This window comes from Ursus maritimus, unplaced genomic scaffold, assembly GCF_017311325.1.
Source record: "Ursus maritimus isolate PB19 unplaced genomic scaffold, ASM1731132v1 scaffold_6, whole genome shotgun sequence".
NCBI classification, from domain to species: Eukaryota; Metazoa; Chordata; class Mammalia; order Carnivora; family Ursidae; genus Ursus; species Ursus maritimus.
The window spans coordinates 77,296,315-77,316,469 of record NW_024426774.1 but is presented as its reverse complement, the minus strand read 5'-3'; the positions used below and the strand labels follow the sequence as shown (position 1 = coordinate 77,316,469).

At 41.6% G+C, this 20,155-nt stretch overlaps 1 long non-coding RNA gene across 1 annotated transcript in view; it reads right to left on the bottom strand.

Moving 5' to 3' along the window:
• Positions 1–8,932: 8,932 nt before the first annotated feature.
• Positions 8,933–20,155, bottom strand: part of LOC121101055 — a 41,385-nt gene continuing 30,162 nt past the window's right edge. Inside the window, exon 4 of the long non-coding RNA XR_005833026.1 lies at positions 8,933–9,051. This is a non-coding gene — a long non-coding RNA (uncharacterized LOC121101055). The remainder of the gene's footprint in view (positions 9,052–20,155) is intronic.

The following is a 20,155-nucleotide window of genomic DNA, read 5'->3' as shown; positions in this document are numbered from 1 at the left end:
GCTCTTCCAAGGAACACTGAAACAGATCAAATAGTAAAAATGCTCTAAAAATGAAACTTTTTGACATGCTCCAAACATGGTCTGCTCCTTCTGGTAGCTACAAGGCTTCAAGGCCTTCTGAAGTTGTGAGGCTGCTGGTTTTCAGGGCCATCACAGATATGGGGGAGGGAGGATGGGAGCAGGTAAGGGAAGAACGGGAATAGGTCAACAACACACTATGCTATTCTTATGAGGTTCATCAGGTTTGGTTTGGTTTTGTTTTTCCCTCAATGAATGCTTTCCAGATTAAGACTTTGGTTTATGTTCATAGTTCTTAAAATCGTTGAAGTTAACCACTTTGAGGGGTGTTTGAGTTGTTTTGATGGACGTGCAGATTTACTGAGTTCCTCAGTTTGCCATTCCTGAAGTCCAGACTGTCTATCATTTCTTTACATAGCTGTTTCTGTTTCCCTACTATATGGCAAGGTTTGAAACCTAGAATAATTTTTAAATCATGATTTTATCTTCTCTATTTGGTCCAGTATGGACATATAGCAGGTGTTCAATAAGTGCTTGTTAAATTAATAGCGGAGAAAATTCTTTAATAGTACAGGCAGGTCCATCCAAAGCCTACACCGAGTTCCTTCACAAAAATCCAGAAGAATGGAGGCAAGAGTGTCAAGGGGCAAAGCTTATCTATGATGTGGTGATAGCAGAAGGCCCACACATCTGTTGGAAATTAACTGCAATAATTATAGAGTGCTATCAAACCTTACTTCAGGATACTACTCCACCAGTGGTATGCAAACCTCCTTTTTGCCCATCATAGAATTTCACATAACTATTGGGACTTTGAAGATAACATTGTGCAACACATCCTCTTTCAAATGAGAACTCAGGGTAATAGGAAATTAATGTGCTCAGAGTAACACAGTTAATTTGAGGTAGGGCCCAACTTTCATATCCTGTAGTTTAGTGTTCTTCCCCAACTTCCTACTGTTCTTCAAAGCAGAAGGCATGGGAACCCAACATATGAATCTCTACTGGGGGTGGAGCACCAAGAATAGAGATGAATAAGCATTGGGCTTGGGTTTGGAAATAGAAAGTTCAGGTCTGATTCTACCACTAACACTTGTGTGATTCGTTCAGATACTTTTGCCACTTTGAGCCTCGGCTCCTCTAGGGCAAAATGTTGATGATAACACTTACCCAACTAGGCTACTGGGGGAATTAAGTGAAATAATTTGTGCGAACCTTATACTTAGACTCTTAACAGTCACAAGAGTGGGGAAGAAAACTTATAGAAGAAAATGACCCTTCTGGGTTGTTTTCCTTTTTCTTTTTCTCTTTCTTTCTCTCTCTCCCTTCTTCCCTCCCTCCCTCCCCCTCTCCCAAACTCCCTCTCTCCAAACCTGCCTCCCTTCTTTCCTTCCTCCCTTCCTTCCTTCTTTCCTTTTTGTAAAAACTAACCTCATATAAGAAAATGTCTTTGAATGCACATATCGAGAGTAAAATATCCCCTCAAACTAAAAAAAGAGCTAGTATGTTTTAGTTCACCCTAACTCTGGACAAATAAGTCATTGGTCATATTCATAGCTGGGGATAAAGTTAGGTGCCAAATTAGAAAACAAATAAAAGGAATTTTAACCCCCCTCCTCTTTTAGTCTTTGAAGGCTCAAGCAGACTGATAAAGTGTGTTTGGTCTGTGCACTTAATTTCTTTCCTACTTTACAGTGCCAAACACTGTGCTGAAATCTTAGTAGACAAGTGTTACTTAAGACACAGTCTCAACTCTCAGTTGTTCTAGAGCTGCAGTTGACATCACTAAAATGAAATGTGTGCCTCTGTTAAAACAAACCCATAGGTGCAGTAGTGTGGTCTAATAGATCCTTGTTGTAGGTGGAATTGTGTCCCCCCTGAGAATTCATATAGTGAAGTTTTAATCCCCAGTACTTTAGAATGTGACTGTTTGGAGATAGCGTCTTTAAAGAGGTAATTAAGTTAAAATCATATCATGAGGGTGGGCCCTAATCCAACATGATGTGTGTGTTTTTTTGTTTTTGTTTTTGTTTTTGTTTTGTTTTGTTTTGTTTTGTTGTTAATAAGGAAAGGAGATCAGGATACAGATACATCTGGGAAAAGATCATGTGAAGATGCAGAGAGAAGACATCCATCTACAAGCCAAAGAGAGAGGCCTCAGGAGCAGCCAAGCCTGCTGACACCTTGATCTTGGACTTATAGCCTCCAGAACTGTGAGGAAATAAGTTTCTATTGTTTTAAGTCATCCAGTTTTTGGTACTTTGTTTTGGCAGTCAGAGCTAATCAATATAATCTTCCACTTGGATTGACCCACTCGGGACATTATACTATCACAGTTGGTTAAAAACAGCGTGAACATGTATAATTTAACTCATACACTGAGATGTTATTAAATGTATTATGGTGCTGAGAACTCTAAATATAACATTTTATTAACCTAGTTTTATTGTACCTAAGCCCACATGTTTCCCCCTACACATATCTGGAGGATGGAGCTGGGCTGCCTGTTCATGTCTAAAGGAAAGATGAGGTCTTGTTGTAAGAATAGAAAAGACACCACTAAGTCCTAAGTTATGAGAGGATTTGAAGCAGGGTACTAATACGGAAAAACGCTTATGCTATAAGGTTAGAGAAAAAGAGGAAGATGATAAATCTTACATTTAATGTAATTCTTGTGTAGAAACAACAAAAATTGTCCATCTTATGTGTGGAAAAAATATTGGCAGGAAATACATCATAACATCTTATGGTAATTGTTTTGGAAGCTGGTACTAAAGTTTATTTTTTCTTCTTTTCTATTATCTACTTATCTGAGTTTTCCACATTTTCTCTAGTGGGCCTATTTACTATTCTAATGAAAATAAAATCAATAAGGTATGTCTTGTAAAAAGATCCCAGATTTGATGCTAATTTCTGGAATGTATGGCTGTCCCTTCCCTGCTTCTAAATATTTTCTCACATGTAAACCAGGTAAAATAGGAACCTAAAAAATTTCTATTATTTAGACTCAGATGATTTGAACCTTTTGATAATTCCTCATACTTTTTATGAAGGGACAGAGTTAATAAGGTAAATTTATATCCAAACCAGTTCAATGACTATTCTACTTTAAAAAATCAAATTGTTTCTAAATACTTAAAAAAAAAAACACATAAAATTCCAATATAGCAGTGTCATGTCTGCATATAAAAAATGACCTCTCTCTGATGTTATTCATTAAAAGAGCTCTCAGAATACTCCTTAGAAGATACTTGATTATCTTAGGTTCTGGTATTGTGTATGTAGATATTAGCAAATACATACATGGTTTACTGGCCATTTTCTAACAGCTTCACATATATTAACTCGAGAAGTCCTCACAATAATCTTAGGAGGTATACTATTACTATCCTAATTTTTCCAAGGAGGAAAGTGAATTACAAAGAGGTGAGTAAGTAGTGGAGCTGGGATGTGAACCCTGTCGGCCTAGCTCTGGGGCTCTTCCTCTTAACTACTCCCTCTGTGGAGGGGACTTGACAAAACATCTCTGGTCTTATGGAACCATCGACAATGTGTTTAGCTGGGATCTTACCTTCTTCTTCATTTCTCCTTCCATGTGAATTAGTGAACTGGACTCTGTCTGCCTGGTGGGGTGTAGTGAGGTGGAATCTGTTTACTGATTGCATGTCCCTGGAAGACGGAAAAAAATTACTCTGTTGGGAGTAGTATCATCTCCTGCTCCACCCCCATCATTCATTTATTCTTATTTTTAAAATTCTGGTGGACTTTGTTAAAAGTTTCAAACAATTCAAATGAACTCTGGTCACAGAGTATGATCACATGCTTCTCTCTTCTATCCATTTTGTAACAACTTTCTCAAGTTAGAGATGCCCAATTTAACAGAGAATAAATTAGTATCCCAGTAATATATCTTGGGAAAGTGTAGAGAAAATACTCCCTTGCTGCATTTGGCAAATCACATAAGCAAGCAAGCTCATGTTCTTAGAAGAAATTCAATTCTTAGAAACTCTCCCCCATCACACAGCTGTGAGGACAACTGCAGAGTAATTAATTTAAGTGAATAGGGAGGGATAAATACAAGAGAACCTTTTCTGAAGATGGCTTTGTTGGTGCTTTAAACTGAAACTCCACAGATGGAAAAACCTATTTAAGTGACCAGTTCATTGAGCAGGCTTCTTATTTGTATGCGTGGAAAATTCAAGAGACCCATCCACAGTGCCAGCCAAGAGGCTGCCCATGGGAGACGTTCATCACTCCCTGCTCTTTCTCTTCTGGCAGAGGCCTGCACCACAAAGACAAGTTTCCTTGTCATTTAACTTTGATGAAGTGGTTTTTCACTTTCAGGAAAGTTCCCAGTTGAGTGTGAGGGTCAGTCAATTTCAGCCAAGAAGGGCCAGGCAACTTCCCCTGATGTGACCAACCTTGGGTGGATGTGGCTGCAGTCAGGAAGGCAGGGTTGCTGGGTCCTCGCTGAGCTTTGTGGTGGAGGGTCCTCTGATTGCTCTATGCAGGGAAGCTGGGGGTTAGATTCTGGGACAGCCTGTTAAATCGGGGTAAAAAGGCCAAAGAATGGACTGCCTTTGGGGAGAGAGGGAATAGGAAGCCAGGAGCAGGGCTGTTGGTCTTCTGCCCTGCCTCTGGCTGGGTTACTGGGGGAGCTGCCTGAATTGTCCCTAGCATGTGGCCCGAGGAATGAGTTGAAGGGCCTCCTGCCCGTTGCTCTCTGGCTAAGATGTGCTGGGGCCCAAAGGTCAGCCTCTTCTGCAGCTCTCTCTCCTAAAGGAGCCCAGTGCTGGAGCTTTGGTGGCTGCTTCACTGTTCTATTATTTCCTTTCCATTCTCCTCTGCCTTCCAGCACCCACTGACCAGCAATAGAGATGGGGTTCCTATGGGATCATGAGGTCTCCTTTCATTTACTTTTTTATGTATTTCTTTCAAACTTTAAAAGTCAAAGAGAAAGTGCTGACTCTAGAGCAATCTGGCAGCAGCTTGGGCCAGAGATGAGGACTTTAGCTCCCATCTCACTCACAAAATCTGTGGCTCCTTGGAGAACTCAGGTTATAGGGTTTACAGACACAGGGGCAGGGGGTGTACTCCCACCCATTTAAATTTCCCAATGGCTAGTTTTGTTAGCTACTCAGTCGAGATGAAAATACACGGTCCACAGCTTTATTGAATGGAAAAAAGATATGAGAGGGGCGCCTGGCTGGCTCAGTTGGTTAAGCATCTGACTCTTGATTTCAGCTCAGGTCATGATCTCAGGGTCGTGAAATGGAGCCCTGTGTCAGGCTCCATGCTGGGCATGGGGCCCGCTTAGGATTCTCTCTCTCCCTCTCCCCCTCCCGCTCCTCACCCCAGCTTGCAGCTCTCTCTCGAAAAAAAAAATATATATATGACATATTTTACAGTGCTTTGAAACCACAACCATTTTTGAAACTATAACCATTCAAATATATGCAAGAGCTCATTAGAGCTAAAGACTGCTGCCACCGTATAACAAAGATGGTGTAGTCCCTGTGTGTGGAAATCTGATTATTAAACCCATTTCTTGAGTTATCATCATTCTCTGACAAGGCTCAGGATTTAATCCAGCCTATACTCTACAGACTAAGAAATAATGCAGCACATGCCCTATCATGGGCACCTAAAAGGTCACCTCTTTCCTTCTGTAACTGATGGGAAGTTGTATCCAGGGAACATCATTCCTACTTTGACTCATTCCACAAATATTATCAATCACTTGCTCCGTGGCCCCATACATTCGATTTTACAAAGTGAGCAGGCTCATTGAACCCTCTATCAGACTTTTAGGAGGTGTGGGGAAGCTCCGTGGTGTCGTTCTTTTGGCATCCCCAGCACCCAGCACGCATGTCTGACAAATAGCAGATGCCCAGGAATCTGACAGATGAAAAGACAAATCAAACAGCAAGCAACTGCTTCTCTTTGTCTTTGCTAATGCTTACAAAGTCTTCTACATCCTTTTTGCTAAAGAGCCAGCAAACTTCAAAGAGCTTTTACAGAGGACTCGCAACATTGCCAAGGAGATCTTTGTAGGTTCTCTTGGTATGTTTGCAGATTTTAATAGGCCAAACATTTCTATTCTGTTCCAATAACTTGAGAAGTAATAAATCGAGAAGGGTATTCTTGGGTGGGGGGATAGAAAAAGTGAATTATACAACAAACTTGACTGTGATATTGCTTACATATTGGTCTTTATATTTTCTTCAGTAATATCTAATTCAATCTTGCAGCTACTTAAACAGAAGTTAGAAGGTAGCACTTAAATGTTGACAGAATGATTGATGGCTCTTCAGGTCAGCGGAGACAACAGTGTCATGTTTATGGAATTTTGCCTCCTCTCTTGTAATGGAGATGGGACACCACATTAAAGTGAGTATGCCAGCACTATAATTTAGAGCCAGATTTGAAAGGAAAGGGGAACTGAATTCAAGTGTCCTTTTTGTTTTTGTTTTTGCTAATGTCATACTGATTTTTAAATGTAAAACCAGTTCAATCCCATGATTGCTACTACTGATACTGAACTTGGGAGCCCTTCATAGCTCCATAGCCCTGATGCCATAAATTGGCTGCAAAGCCTCAGTTTTACCACAGATAGGTCATAGATGAGGCCACGGAAAGGGCAAATTAGTGCAGAAATGGGTTTGGTGAGGAAGACAGTGTGGGACTTGGATTAGAGATGTTAGTGGGGATCCCATGGAAGGGTCTAGCAGGCAATTGAAATATGAATCTGGAGAGCATGAATAAAGACCAGTGAGCGAAGTGGATTTGGACATGGTTCAGAGTCTAAAGGAGAGGTTGGCAAGGTTTTGCTGTAAAGGCCAAAGAGTAAGTATTTTAGGCTTGTGGACCATAGGGTCACTGTAGCAGCTCTGCCATTTTAATGAACAAGTAGCCTAGATAATATGTAAATGGGTCAGATGTGGCTATGTTCCAATAAAATTTATTAAAAAAAAAAAAACTAGAGTTGGAGTGGGAGTCGAGGGAAATGAAGAGAGGGTGAAATTTGGCCAGAGGGATGTAGTCTCTTGACCTCTGCTCTAGATTATGGGAATTAATGAAATTATAAAATGAGTATGGGGGGTGAACAGTGTCCAGAAGAGAACCTGAGAAGTGTTTATGTCCTAGGCAAAGGCAGAGAAGGAGCCAGGGAAGGAAAAAGAAGCATTTACAGAGGAAAGAGGTAAATCCAAAAAGCCAAGTGCTTCAGAGATAAGGAGCTGGAGTTTTAAAGGGGGAGGAGTGTACAATGATGTTAAAATAACACCTAGAGGTTCAGTCAGAGTATCGTGCAGGGACTATTGGAAATTGTTTGTAGGATATGTCTGATTTTTTTAGAATGCAGTCAAGGGAGGGATGGGCATTGTAAGGCCATTAAGTAGTGGTTGTCAAGGTGATGAGGGACAGTGGTATAAAGACATGGATGTCTTTTGAGGTAGAAGGGAAGGAAGCTGAGAGAGTCTGTGGCAGAGGGCCTCAATCTTCTCAGGATCAAGGGAACGTTAGGATATTCATTGCCAAGTGGAACACTCACCAGCTGTAGGCACCAGTTGCTAAAGTAAAAGACCTCGTCTGCCTTCAAGGAGTTCAAAGATAGTAGGAGGAATGTGACAGTGACCAATAATTATAACATTATAAAGAGTGCTATAGTAGAGTCTTAAGAACGATGGAACAGCGTCCCATCCCCCAATCCCCACCCTAATCCCCTTTGGAATTGTATTGCCCCCATGACTGTCACCACAACGCCTCAAGTTAAAACGGACACAGCTGTCAGCTGGCTGATTTGGTCAGTGTTGACACACAGGCTGGGCTGAGGTCAGGTCCAAATTGCCGAAATTATACCGAGCAACATAATGTTCACTTTACTTTGTAGGGAGCAGACACCACTCAGCACAAGTGCTTATTTTAACCTGCAGAAGAAAGACATGGGTTTTGCAGGAGCTGAGAAGAGGATAAGAGAGGGGAGGCTGGACAAGGGGGTTGCGAAGTGCCACGTGACCTCTTGAAGGAAGAGTGGTTTTTAAAAGCTCATCTCTCAAAGAAATGGCATTGCAAGTGGCCGACCTCAAAATCTGTCCCAATTCTCTGGGTTATGGCTCTCTAAGTGCTTGTGCTTTATTTAACATTTATATGGGAGTGAACTTGTAAATTTTCTGAGAGGGGAGGAGACTCATCTCCATATGATGTCTCATTTAATATATTATGGTTGATGGCATATGTAATTTGTCTGACCTCTTAGTTCATTTACTCAGTGGCAGGGGTGCGTGGCTATGTCAACATCTCATCAAACAAATGACTGAAAGATGAAAACACTGAACCAATGAGCTGGGTAGTGGTAGTGGTGTTTGTTTATACGCATGGCTGAAATAATAGGCTTATTTTTGAGTCAATGACTTATTGTTTTGGAAGTGGACACAACCTAGGAAGGCCAGGGAGGGCAGTTGGAACACAGTTATGCTCTCATTTTTTGGAAGGGAATGATGGTAATGTAGGGCCAACAAGCTGAGGAGAAAGTGAAGGGATCCAGAGACAGGTGAAAATACTTGATACTCAGAGTAAATGATACAGAAAGTTCTCTTAATAGAGCTAAAGAGTTTACTTTTTAACAGTGGCTTTCAGTCCCTTTTCCTCCCAAAACCTACAATAAGAAATACATTTTCTATAATAATCCAATTATAACACATGCACGCAGATGAGGCCAGTTTCATCAAACCTTATGGCACTGTATGCCCTGATGCTTCCCGTTCTATTTTCTTCCATTTCACTAAAGGAAATGATGTGATTACTTACTCATGGGTTGATACTTGTGATTTGAAGACCACAGATTTAAAATCTCAAAATCAGTGATCTGTGGTACCACAGAGGATTCCAAGGATCATAGAGAAGTTGTGCTTGCACATTGTTGTTCTCGGTCAGAACCCATGAGACTGAATGAGTGATACTTTTTCTCCAGGCTTTTATTGGTGTTCATCAGAAGGCGAAAGGGTAGAAATGGCCATCCAGGGACCGCCTCACCTGTGGGGAGAAATGAACAGATACTTCCTCTGAAGGAAGCTTGGAGGTAGATTTGCAATGCTTGGAATTTAAATACTTCTGAAATAAATTTAAGAAACAAAGTTCAAAATCCATACAAGCTTGGATAAAATTCTTCTCTCTGAACCTTTTTAAACATACTTTTCTTCCTTGCGTATTTTAGGAAAAGTAGCCAACTGCAGACAAAGGGTCAGATGGAGTTCTATGGTAATGAGAACTAGGTTCTAGTAATAAAATGCATGTGTTATGTCTTTATTTTCTATGACACAATCAAAGAGACTTATTTTGCAATTAGTTAAGGAGGCTGCAAAGAATGGGGGCTGCCAAGGCAAAATCTTAAAATGCTGACTTCTAGCCGATAAAGCTTATTTTATTGATGCTGCCCAGGGACAGCTAAAAAGCATGGAGTTTAATACTGAAGACTTGAGTGTGGAGTGTGGGGTTCACATCCTAGCTCTGTAGTTTATAAGCCTTGCTGTAGGCTGGCTTCCCTGGAAAGCAGACACTGAGACCAGGGTTTGAGTGCAATACTTTCCATGGGAAGTGAGTGAACTAGGGAAGGCAGCCAATACAAAGTACATTTTCCCTCTTTTTTTTTTTATTGTAGTAAAATGTACCTAACATGAAATTTATCATTTTAACCCTTTTTGAGTGTACAATTCAGTGGTGGTAAGTGCATTCACCTTGTTGTGCGACCATCACCACTATTCATTTCCACAACTTGTTCTATGTCCTAACATGAAGTTCTGTACCCATTAAACAATAATTTCTCCCTTCCCACCCCAGCCCCACTCCTCTGCTGTCTCTGTGGTTTTGACTACTCTAGGTTCCTCATGTAAGTGGAACTATATAGTATTTGCCCTTTTGCGTTTGGTTTATTTCACTTAATATCTGCGGTGTTCATGCAAGTTGTAGCATGTGTCAGAATTTCCTTCCTTTTTAAGGCTGCATAACACTCCATTCATTGTATGTATATGCCACATTTTGTTCATCCATTTGTCCAGCACAGGACATTTGGATCGCTCCATGTCTTAGCTAGAACAATGCCGCTATGAATGCAGGTGTATAGACATATTTTGAGTGTCTGCTTTCCCTTCTGGGTACATACCCAGAAGTGGGACTGCTGCATCACACAGTGATTATATGCATAACTTACTGAGGAGCCACCATACTGCTTTTCACAGTGGCTGCCCCATTTCACATTCCTACCAGCCATGCACATGCCTTCCAATTTCTCTGTATCCTTGACAACACTTGTTCTGTCTTTTCTTTTTTCTTTTCATTCTTGAAATCAATTCAAAGTGTTTTGATTAGCAGTTAACGTGGGATAACTGGGGGGGCGCCTGGGTGGCACAGCGGTTAAGTGTCTGCCTTCGGCTCAGGGCGTGATCCCGGCGTTATGGGATCGAGTCCCACATCAGGCTCCTCCGCTATGAGCCTGCTTCTTCCTCTTCCACTCCCCCTACTTGTGTTCCCTCTCTCGCTGGCTGTCTCTATCTCTGTCGAATAAATAAATAAAATCTTTAAAAAAAAAAAACAACAGTAGTGGGAGGACTGGGGTTCAATCTACCTGGGGCCTCTGGGAGGTATATGGAGCACACTTCGGAGCTGTGCCCAGTTGGAAGCTGGAATATTCATGCACCAACTCCTGTCCTATTGGCTGAGGACTGCCTGGGTAGCCCTCAGGCAGAGAGCTGGAGGTGCTTGCAGTAGAAAGCCTGGCGGTGTGTGGGAGAACCCGGCTGGGATGATGGGAACGTGAGAGGGTACTGACAGTGCCTCCTGAAGCCTCCATGCAGGTCAGTAAGCTTCCTTTGACTCTAGGTTTCCTCATCTGCACAGGGGTGAAAACACCACATTCTTATCATAGGATGCCTATGAAAATATTTCTGGGGGCTTTGTAAACTGGAAAGTTCTAGACGCATGGGAAATAATCTGCTTCTACAGAGGCCTTCTGCGGGGGTTGATAATTTCGGAGGTTGCCAGCAACTACAGGAAACTATAGATAGTCACCTTGAATCTGAAATGGAAGCAAACCACTGTGGCCCTTCACTCGACCAACAATTCAATGTGGTGGTCCTATGCCAGCTCTGTGGCCTGGGTGGCTAAAGCTAGTTTTCCCATTAAGTTAGCATGGCAAATGCAACACCCTGTTCATTCATCCATTCATTCATTCATTCAATTCATTCAACGTATTTCCTGTGTACCTATTATGTGCCACACACTGTGCTTACCCCCGGCCCTCATGTGATTTATCCTCTAGGAGGAAAGAAAGGCATTGTACTCATAATTATCTATAATTTAGGGTGGCCCTTTATCTCCATTTGCTTGGGACACTCCTGGTTTACTGCTGTGGCCTGGCATAAAGATATCTTCCTTTCACTCTTGAATAACTAGGTTTGAACAGGAAAGTGTCCGGCCGGCCCCTCTACCCATATATCATCAGCAAGTCATCTTATTAACAAACTCTAGAAAGGGTTGTCACATATCTCCAAACATACCAGTGCTTATGTAGCAATTATTTCATTCATTTATTCAGCTGCATACTGCATGTTTCCTATATGCCAGGTGCTATCAGAGCTAGGGGATCTGGGAAGGCCAAGGAGGTGAGAGCTGAGCCGTGAGCAATGAGGAAGAGGCAGTCATGCCAAGATCCGAGGGAGCACGTTCTGAGTGGGGCAGTAGAGAGTACAAAGGTCCTCAGAGGAAAGTGCAGAGAGGTCAGTGTAGCTAGAGAGTAGTTACCAAGGAGGAGAGTGGCCATAAAGGGGTCAGAGAGTGATCAGGGGCCAGATGAACCCTGAAGGTCATCTCAAGGGGTCTGGCTTATTTTATGCTTGCAGTGGAAAGTTACTGGAGGGTTTCATACTGAGCCCTTTCTGACTGCTGATGGAGAATTGACTGTAGGGGTGAGGGTGGACACAGAGACCTGTTGGGAGCTGATGTGGTTGTCCAAGTGAAAGATGGAAGATGGACCAGGATAGTAGCAATGTTGTTTCATTTTAGTTCAAGCAGATTTTTTTTTTAAGATTTTATTTATTCATTCGACAGAGATAGAGACAGCCAGCAAGAGAGGGAACACAAGCAGGGGGAGTGGGAGAGGAAGAAGCAGGCTCCTAGCAGAAGAGCCTGATGTGGGGCTCGATCCCATAACGCCGGGATCACGCCCTGAGCCGAAGGCAGACGCTTAACCGCTGTGCCACCCAGGCGCCCCCAAGCAGATTTTTTATCAGCCCAAATACTGACTTTTCATCTTCCCAGCCCAATCTCCAATGTGGACGCCCAAAATTAGTTTTCTGGTATTAGTCAGAGTCTCTACTTAACCAAGACGTGTCAAGGAGGGTCAGGGAAAATCCAACAGAAGGTTCTTTTTCATAGAATCAAGAGTGTCTGAGGCACAAAGAGCAGTGGAATATCATGGGTGACATCAATCTTGGCTTCAGCTATCTGACACTGTTTCCCATGGCTCCTTTTGCAATAAAATGGTAAACTGTAGTCTGAATAACAGTATAGTTAGGTGGATTCATTGATGCTTGGACCACTGTACTGGAGAGTTGATTTATGGCTCTGAGACATCCTAGAGGGGCTCGCTGCAGGTCTGTCCTAGTCAATGCTCTCCTAAGGGACTTGAGAGAAGGTGTGAAAGTTTGTTTATTCTTTTTGCAAATGCCATAAGCCAGGAAAGATGAGTCACGATTGGAGGACAGAGTTGCTATTCAAAGAGTCCCAGAAATTCACATCCTCCCTTTGTACCTCCTTGTTCATGAAATCTCCTCGTAGGTATCCAGCATAACATGCATGAGAATCAACCAGAATGCTGTTTTAAATGCTGCTGTCTAGACTCCACTCCTAGGACACTAGGGAAGGCAGGACTATGTGCTTTTAACAAGTGCCTATAGGATTCTGAGGGAGGTGGTCTAGAGTTCACAGTTTGTGTAACCCTGCTTCATATCACAGCATTGTCACACTAGGTCTGTAATTACTTGTCCCTGTGTCCACTTCCCCACTAGGCTGTGAGCTCCTTAGTTACCTGTCTATCCCTAGTGCCTACTATAACACCAATACACAATGGAGAGTTAATCAATGGTTGTTGAAAGATTAGGCTGGAATGTTGTACTGAAACCAACAATAACACGTTTTATGGAGAGAGAAGTAAAGATCATTTAAGATTTAAAAAAAAAAGCCTCAGTTTCATAAATACAATATGGGGAATTCTTGGCTTTGGAAACCATTCCTGTGAAAAAGAGCCAGGGGTTTTGGCTCAACACCAACGCCTGTTAAATAGTGGAATGTGTTAGCCTCGGGAGGTTGAGAGGTCTCTATCTCTGAAGATGATCAAGCAGAGATATGATAAATCCAGGGATCATACATCATGAAAGAACAACAGGACTTTCAGTTTAAGCAGTTATTATTTCTAGTTAGAATGGGGCCAGAGCCTTCCATCTGGCCTTTCACTTCAGATTGCTCCTTTATGGAGCATGTATGAGGCCTTATTTATTGTCTCCCCAGCATCCACCCCTCCCTTCTTCCATATTTACAGGTTCCTAATTTTGTTGGGGATTCACCCTTCCTCATTTCCCAGGGCTATTTCATAATTGGGTAAAGCCAGTCATGGTGGTCCCATTTTCCTTATCAAGATGTGTAAGAGAAAGACTTTGGAGACTGGTTCCCTCTTTCCTGAGAGGAACAGCAAGAAGGGATTGTCTCTTCTTCCTCTGGATGTTATTGTACATGGTTGTGAACCACAGCAGCCCCCTTCTCAAGGGGAGCTGCACTGGGTACAGTGTTGATGTCTTAAGAATGGGAGAGTAGCAGGCTGGAAGGCTGGGCAACCTAATTTTCCAGGCATCTTATAAATGAGATAATAAATTTCCTTGTTGAGAGGCCATACTGAGGTTGGTTTTCTATTGCTTGCACGCCAGGTATCCCAACAGAGACACAAAACATCCTACTATATACACTATTGCCAGATTACTCTTTATAAAAGGCAATTTTGATCATGCCACACCTGATCAAGAACCTTCATTTTTTCTCAATTCTATAAATGAAAAATAAACTCTTCAATTCAAGATCAAGTCTTGCTTTACAAAGTAATTTGTCTCCTATCTTCCAATCAAATTTAACTTAATGATGTTTTGTCCAAATAGCCTACAGTTTACTGCTCCAGCGCAGGGCTCCCATCCTGCAATCCACTTCCCTTCCACCCGTCCTTGCTTGTTGAAATGTTATCTCCAAGGCATCTTGCCAGAACCCAATCTTTTCATAACAACCTTTTATGGTCGATCTTTCTTTCTTTCTTTCTTTCTTTCTTTCTTTCTTTCTTTCTTTCTTTCTCGTCGATCTTTCTTTCTTTCTTTCTTTCTTTCTTTCTTTCTTTCTTTCTTTCTTTCTCTCTTTCTTTCTTTCTTTTTCTTTCTCTTTCTTTCTTCCTTCCTTCCTTCCTTCTTTTTTTTTTTTTTTTGAACACTCCCCTATTGCTTTTGGGTACCTGTCTCTTGGCACTCACTGTATTCTATCATGTGGTATTCTTATTTGTATACTATTCTCCTTCCTATTAGGCTGTGTGTCCTGGTAGTGGAGGTGACATTTTATTCATCTTGGCAGATCTAGCAGCTCCCAAGGTGATGGTTCACACAGGCTGGATGCTCAAAACCACTTGTTTGGACCACGTAGGTGGGACATGAAAAATCCTTCTCAACTCAAAAGTTCTGTGGGTTTTGTGCTGTGAGCTTTCTACTTGTAGAGAAACTAAATTTGTCTTGAGTATCAAAACAGAATCATTGTCACTCCTAAGTTGGAATGTGAAATGATTCCAATTGAGTTTGAATTCACTGGGAGAACAATTCTTACATGCCGGGTCCATTATATTCTATGTATAGATAATCAGGCAAAGCATTTGAAATTCCTAGGCTTCAATTTCCCATCTCTAAACTGGGTGGTGATAGCTAGCTCATAGGATTGCTGTGGGGACAAAGTGAAATAGGTTGCGTAGCAGTCTTTCCTGATTGTTCCTTCATATCCATTCCTCTTCCTCCTGGTTTAGCTGATAATCTTTTTTTTTCTAAATTTTTTATTATGTTATGTTAGTCACCTAGCTGATAACCTTTTGCCTTCAAGAGGCCAGGACCATCCCCAAGCCAACTGGCTAGTCCCACTCCTCTTGCTGGTGGTGGGTGTAGGCTTGGAAGTGAGTTGTGGCTAATGTGATATGAGGGAATATCTACTTGGGATATTGTTGGAAAGGTTTCCTTGTTCATAGGAATAGCTTCAGAGGAAGAGTCAATCTCTCCTTCTATTGTCCTCTTGAGAACAAGGTAGTCATGACTCCAAGGGTTGGAGAATGGCAAAGAAGAAGGATAAGGCTTTGATATCACTGAGTCCCTGAATTGGCCACTTGGAGTTTTCCTACTTTAGGACTTGTATGATTCAAGATAGTAGAACTTCTCTATTGTTTATGCCATATAGAGTTGAGCTTTCTATTATTGTAACTGAAACCATCTTTATTGCTACAGTGCCTAGCACATGGTATGTACTCCCAAATGTAAAATTGTACTCCATTTAGTCCTTTCTTATAATTCCTAGATGAGAATATCTTAGAAAACTGGAAAGGATGATACTTAACTAAATTAAAATAGACTTGGATAAAACAACTTTTATAAATTGACAATTCTTTTTTTTTCTTTTTGCAGAGCTTGCTGATTATGAATTAAAAAGTCAGTCAGAGACAACAGATAGAATAGGTGATAAATGCAGCCCATCTGGTGCTGTAAGAGATATTAGGGAAATCAAGAGAAAATACAAAGAACCATGAAGTGTAACTTCACACCAATGCTATATACTGGAAACTGATGTGTTGTTAAAACTCCAGCTTGTTTTATTTTCCCAGGGCATAGTAAAAATAGAAAAATCATAAAACCAGAACAAGAAAAATAAATGGAGGCTACTCTTGGGATTGATGACTGGGGATTACTGAACGTTAACAAACTAGGTTTTATTTTTTGTTTGTTTGTTTTGTTTTGTTTTAAAATCAATTGACAACCTTTGAATAAAAGGGGTTGCCAAACTATCTCTGGAGAAATCCCTAGGGTCAGTAGAGAACTCTCCTCCTCTTCAGCTTCTTGACAAACAGAAAATAAAAGCCAATATGATAGCATTGCTAAGCCAATCTACTGATGCTGGAATCATGCTGCTTATAATCATACCCCAAATAGCTAAAAGGCCATCTTTTCATTACAAAGGACCCTGAAAGTTGCTTACAAGGTAGGTATAGACAGGTTTTTCCACAACACAAGCTTACTTCCACCTTTTGGCCTTAAATGAGTCTTGGAGGCTGCTGTCCTTCATCTGCGCCATGTAACACGTGGGTATTACAACTCATTGATTTATCCTAAGGACTTGAAAATGGAAAGTCATGAGTCCTGTGGCCTTCTCTCTGGGGGAAAATGATGCCCATTTCTGATTCTTTAGCTAAACACCAACAGATAATGCCTGAAGAATCCAAGATGACCAGCAAAGGACCCTCTGTGTTCTGTATAAACCATGATGGAAACTTATTTTGAGAAGTTGCTGGTTTAAACCTGGGGGCAGAGGTCCAGGGGCAGGTCATTTAACTGATCTCAGGTGAGCTTTCCTTGCCTGCAAATGAGGATAACCCTGCCCTGAATGCCTTGGCGCACTAGTAGGCATAATACAGACAAGATGCTCTTTGGACTTGCTCAGGAGTATGGGCCATTCTCCATATCCTTCCTTCCATATCCATATCCTACTAGACCCACTTGGTCCTGGGGGAGGAACTGGTATCCCAGGTACCCATCTTTGAAGAGTTGGGGACCTCTGAGAATCCTAAGGAGAAAAGCTTTTCTCTTGTACCAAGGCTATTTGTAGCTGGTTTGAGGGAAGTGTTTTGATCTGACATTCCCCAAAACACAGAAGAACAGCAAGAGACCCAGTTTTGGCTCCTTTGATACCATGCCTATGTCTCTGTTCTAACATTTACCATGCCATGAGTGTTGAAAAGAGCTTAGGCTTTGGAGGTATGTCAATCTGTGCTTGAATTCTGACACTTATTAACTGGGTAATTTTAGATGACTTGTCTACCCTCTCTCAGCCTTGATTTCCTCAAGTCTAATACTGAGATCATAACCCTAATTTATGGGGCCGTAGTGAGGATTAAATGAGATAAAGTACATAAAATGGCTCACATAGGGCTGGTGTATAATAGATGCTGGAGAAATGAATAAATATTATTCCTTCCATGTTAACCATATTATCTTTTACTCGGTTGTACACCATCTGCAGAGCTGGATGACAAGGCCTTTAAGAACAGCAGCTATAGCTTACTCATCTTTCTATTCCTTGCATCTACCCTTGTACTTGACTCACAAGTGTTGCGTAAGAAATACTTTTTGAATGAATGAAGGAAGAACGTTCACAAATCTGAAACTTCCAGTCTTCCAAATGTAGACAGTTGAGAAACTGTGGTGTTTTTGTTTTTGTCGCTGTTGTTTTTAGCAGATGTACAGACTCCTTTTCAGTTTTTTTAATTCAAGCTGTAATTTGAAATGAGAGGCCATCTTCAAACAATACAATAACCATACAGTGAAATGAAATGTCTGCATGATGGTCTTGGTCTACCTATATATTTATTGTTTCTAAATCAGTCAGGAGAGGCAAAGTTATGTTGTGGTCATCACATTTACAATGACATATCACATTTACTTCTCACTTGTGCTACATATCCAGTGAGGGTCAGTGGTGGAGGTGTGGATGACATAGACTCCATTAGGGCACACACAGGGAAAGGAACATGGTGAATGGTCAGTGCCTCTTAGAGCTTCTTCTGGAAAGGTTCATATCACTTTCCCTCACATTTGAATGGGCAACACAAACTGCATGGCCATGCAATACTTCCTTGAGCCCGGAAGGAAGAAATATAGAAACATTTAGTAAATGGAACGAGTAAGTCCACAGTTCAGGAAAGCAGAAGTCACAGATGCAAAATGAAGAGTTTTAACACAGAATTGGGGCTTTCACAATCATTGGAAGACCTAGAATGGCAGAGGACAGAGAAACCCCTCTCGAGGTCTCAGCCTGCAGTTCTGCAGCCAGAGCTTCTCAGGAGCTCACCTGAAAGCTCCTAAGAGTCTCTAGAAACTCCAGAAAGCTCCTTCCAACCTTCTTAGCCTACAGCATCTTAAGAAGCTGCCACCTACTAGGTCCACTGCCTACACTTTTAGGCATGTGATATTTACCGGGATGCTTCTGTGAACCTCACACCTGCTGGCTCCCTACAACTTCCTCCCGAGAACAGCTCCTTCACCTCCAGTTCCTCTCACTGGCAAGATTCCACCTGCAGCATATAGGCAGGGCAAGTCTGAGAAATCAGAGTTCCACATCTCCCCTGCAACCTAGAGACTGTACGAGAGGTGGTAGTGACACCACGTCAACATCACGCAATGAGGTGCAATTTTAGTACCTCATCTGTTCAGTGCTTCAATTTGAAGCCTGTCACCTAAGGACTGTCACCCTTGAAATGATCTAAGGGATGACAGGGGCAGAGTTAGGGGCTAAAGGAGGGTGTGGACCCAACACAGCAGTATGATACCTGTGAGAAAATTACTGCTAGGCAGGACTACTCCAGGATTGATCCCGGGGAGCTACAGCCAGGTCACTCGTGTGTGACATCCCTCTACTTCAATTCTCATTAAAGGTAAAGGACCACTTCCCATGCCCCCACCCTTGCTGTATGCCAGGGGATGTGTGCCTCAAGAATACAGACAAGGTGGAGGCACCTGTGTGGCTCAGTCAGTTAAGCATAGGACTCTTGATTTTGGCTCAGGTCATGATCTCAGGGTCGTGAGATAGAGCCCCAAGTCAGGCTCTACACTGAGCGTGGAGCCTGCTTAAGATTCTCTCTCTTCCTCTCCCTCTGCCCCTCCCTGGCTCCTGCTTGTGTACTCTCTCTCTCAAAAAAAAAAAAAAATACATACAAGGAGGACCAAAAGTGAACTGAGCAGGGACTTTGAGCTGGGGTAGGAGAATAGGGGCAACGGAGGCCTAGATCCTTGTCCCTACTCCACTACCAACTGGCTGTGTGGCTTGAAGCAAGTCCCCTCCATGCTCTCAACTTTGTTTCCTCCTATACTGAATTTAAAGTGAGTTTCTTGTCAGCTATATGTAGTTGGGTCATGACTTTTTATCCTGTTTGTCAATCTATCTTGATTGGTGCATTTAGATTATTTACATTTAAACTAATCATTGATACGTTAGCACTTAAGTCTGCCATTTTATTATTTGTTTTCTATTTTTTTCCCCCTCTGGTTCTTGTTCCTCTGTTTTTCCTTTCTTTCTTACCTGTGATCACTTGAATTTTTTATGGATTACATGTTTGATCACTTGAACTTTTTACAGATTCCATGCTGATTTGGTTTTATTGCATTTTTGAGTCTATCTCTTTGCATTGTTTTCATAGTGGTCACTGTGGTTATTATGATAGACTACTGCACCAACATTTACCCACTTCAAGTGAAGTGTGGAAACCTTACTCCTTTTTAGACTCCTTTACCTTCCCACTTTTAAATATCATTGTCTTGAGCATCAAATGTTATTTTTTGTTTCAATCATCAAATATGATTTATAACTCATACAGAGAAGGATAGTCTATTGCATATAGCCATATTTCTGGCTATATGGTTTCCATTGTTCTTTCCCCCCTCCTGATGCTCTAGGATTCTTTCTTTTATCATTTTGTTTGCAGAACTTCCTTTAGTTAATCTTAAATTGTAGGTGTGCTAGCGACAGATTCTCTTAGTTTTCCTTTGTCTGAGAATGTCTTCATTTCCTCTTTCTTACTAAACTTACTGAAGGATAGTTTTGCCAGATCTGAGATTCATGATTGATATCTCTTCCCTTTCAGCACTTGGACAATGTTGTGGCACTCCCTTCTGGCTGCCACAGTTTCCAGTGCAAAATTCAAACTGGTGCTCCCCTATAAGGAATGTGTCACTTCTCTCTAGCTTCTTTCAAGATTTTTAAATTTGTGTTTACTTTTCAGCAATTAAATTGTGATGTGTCTTGGCATGGATTT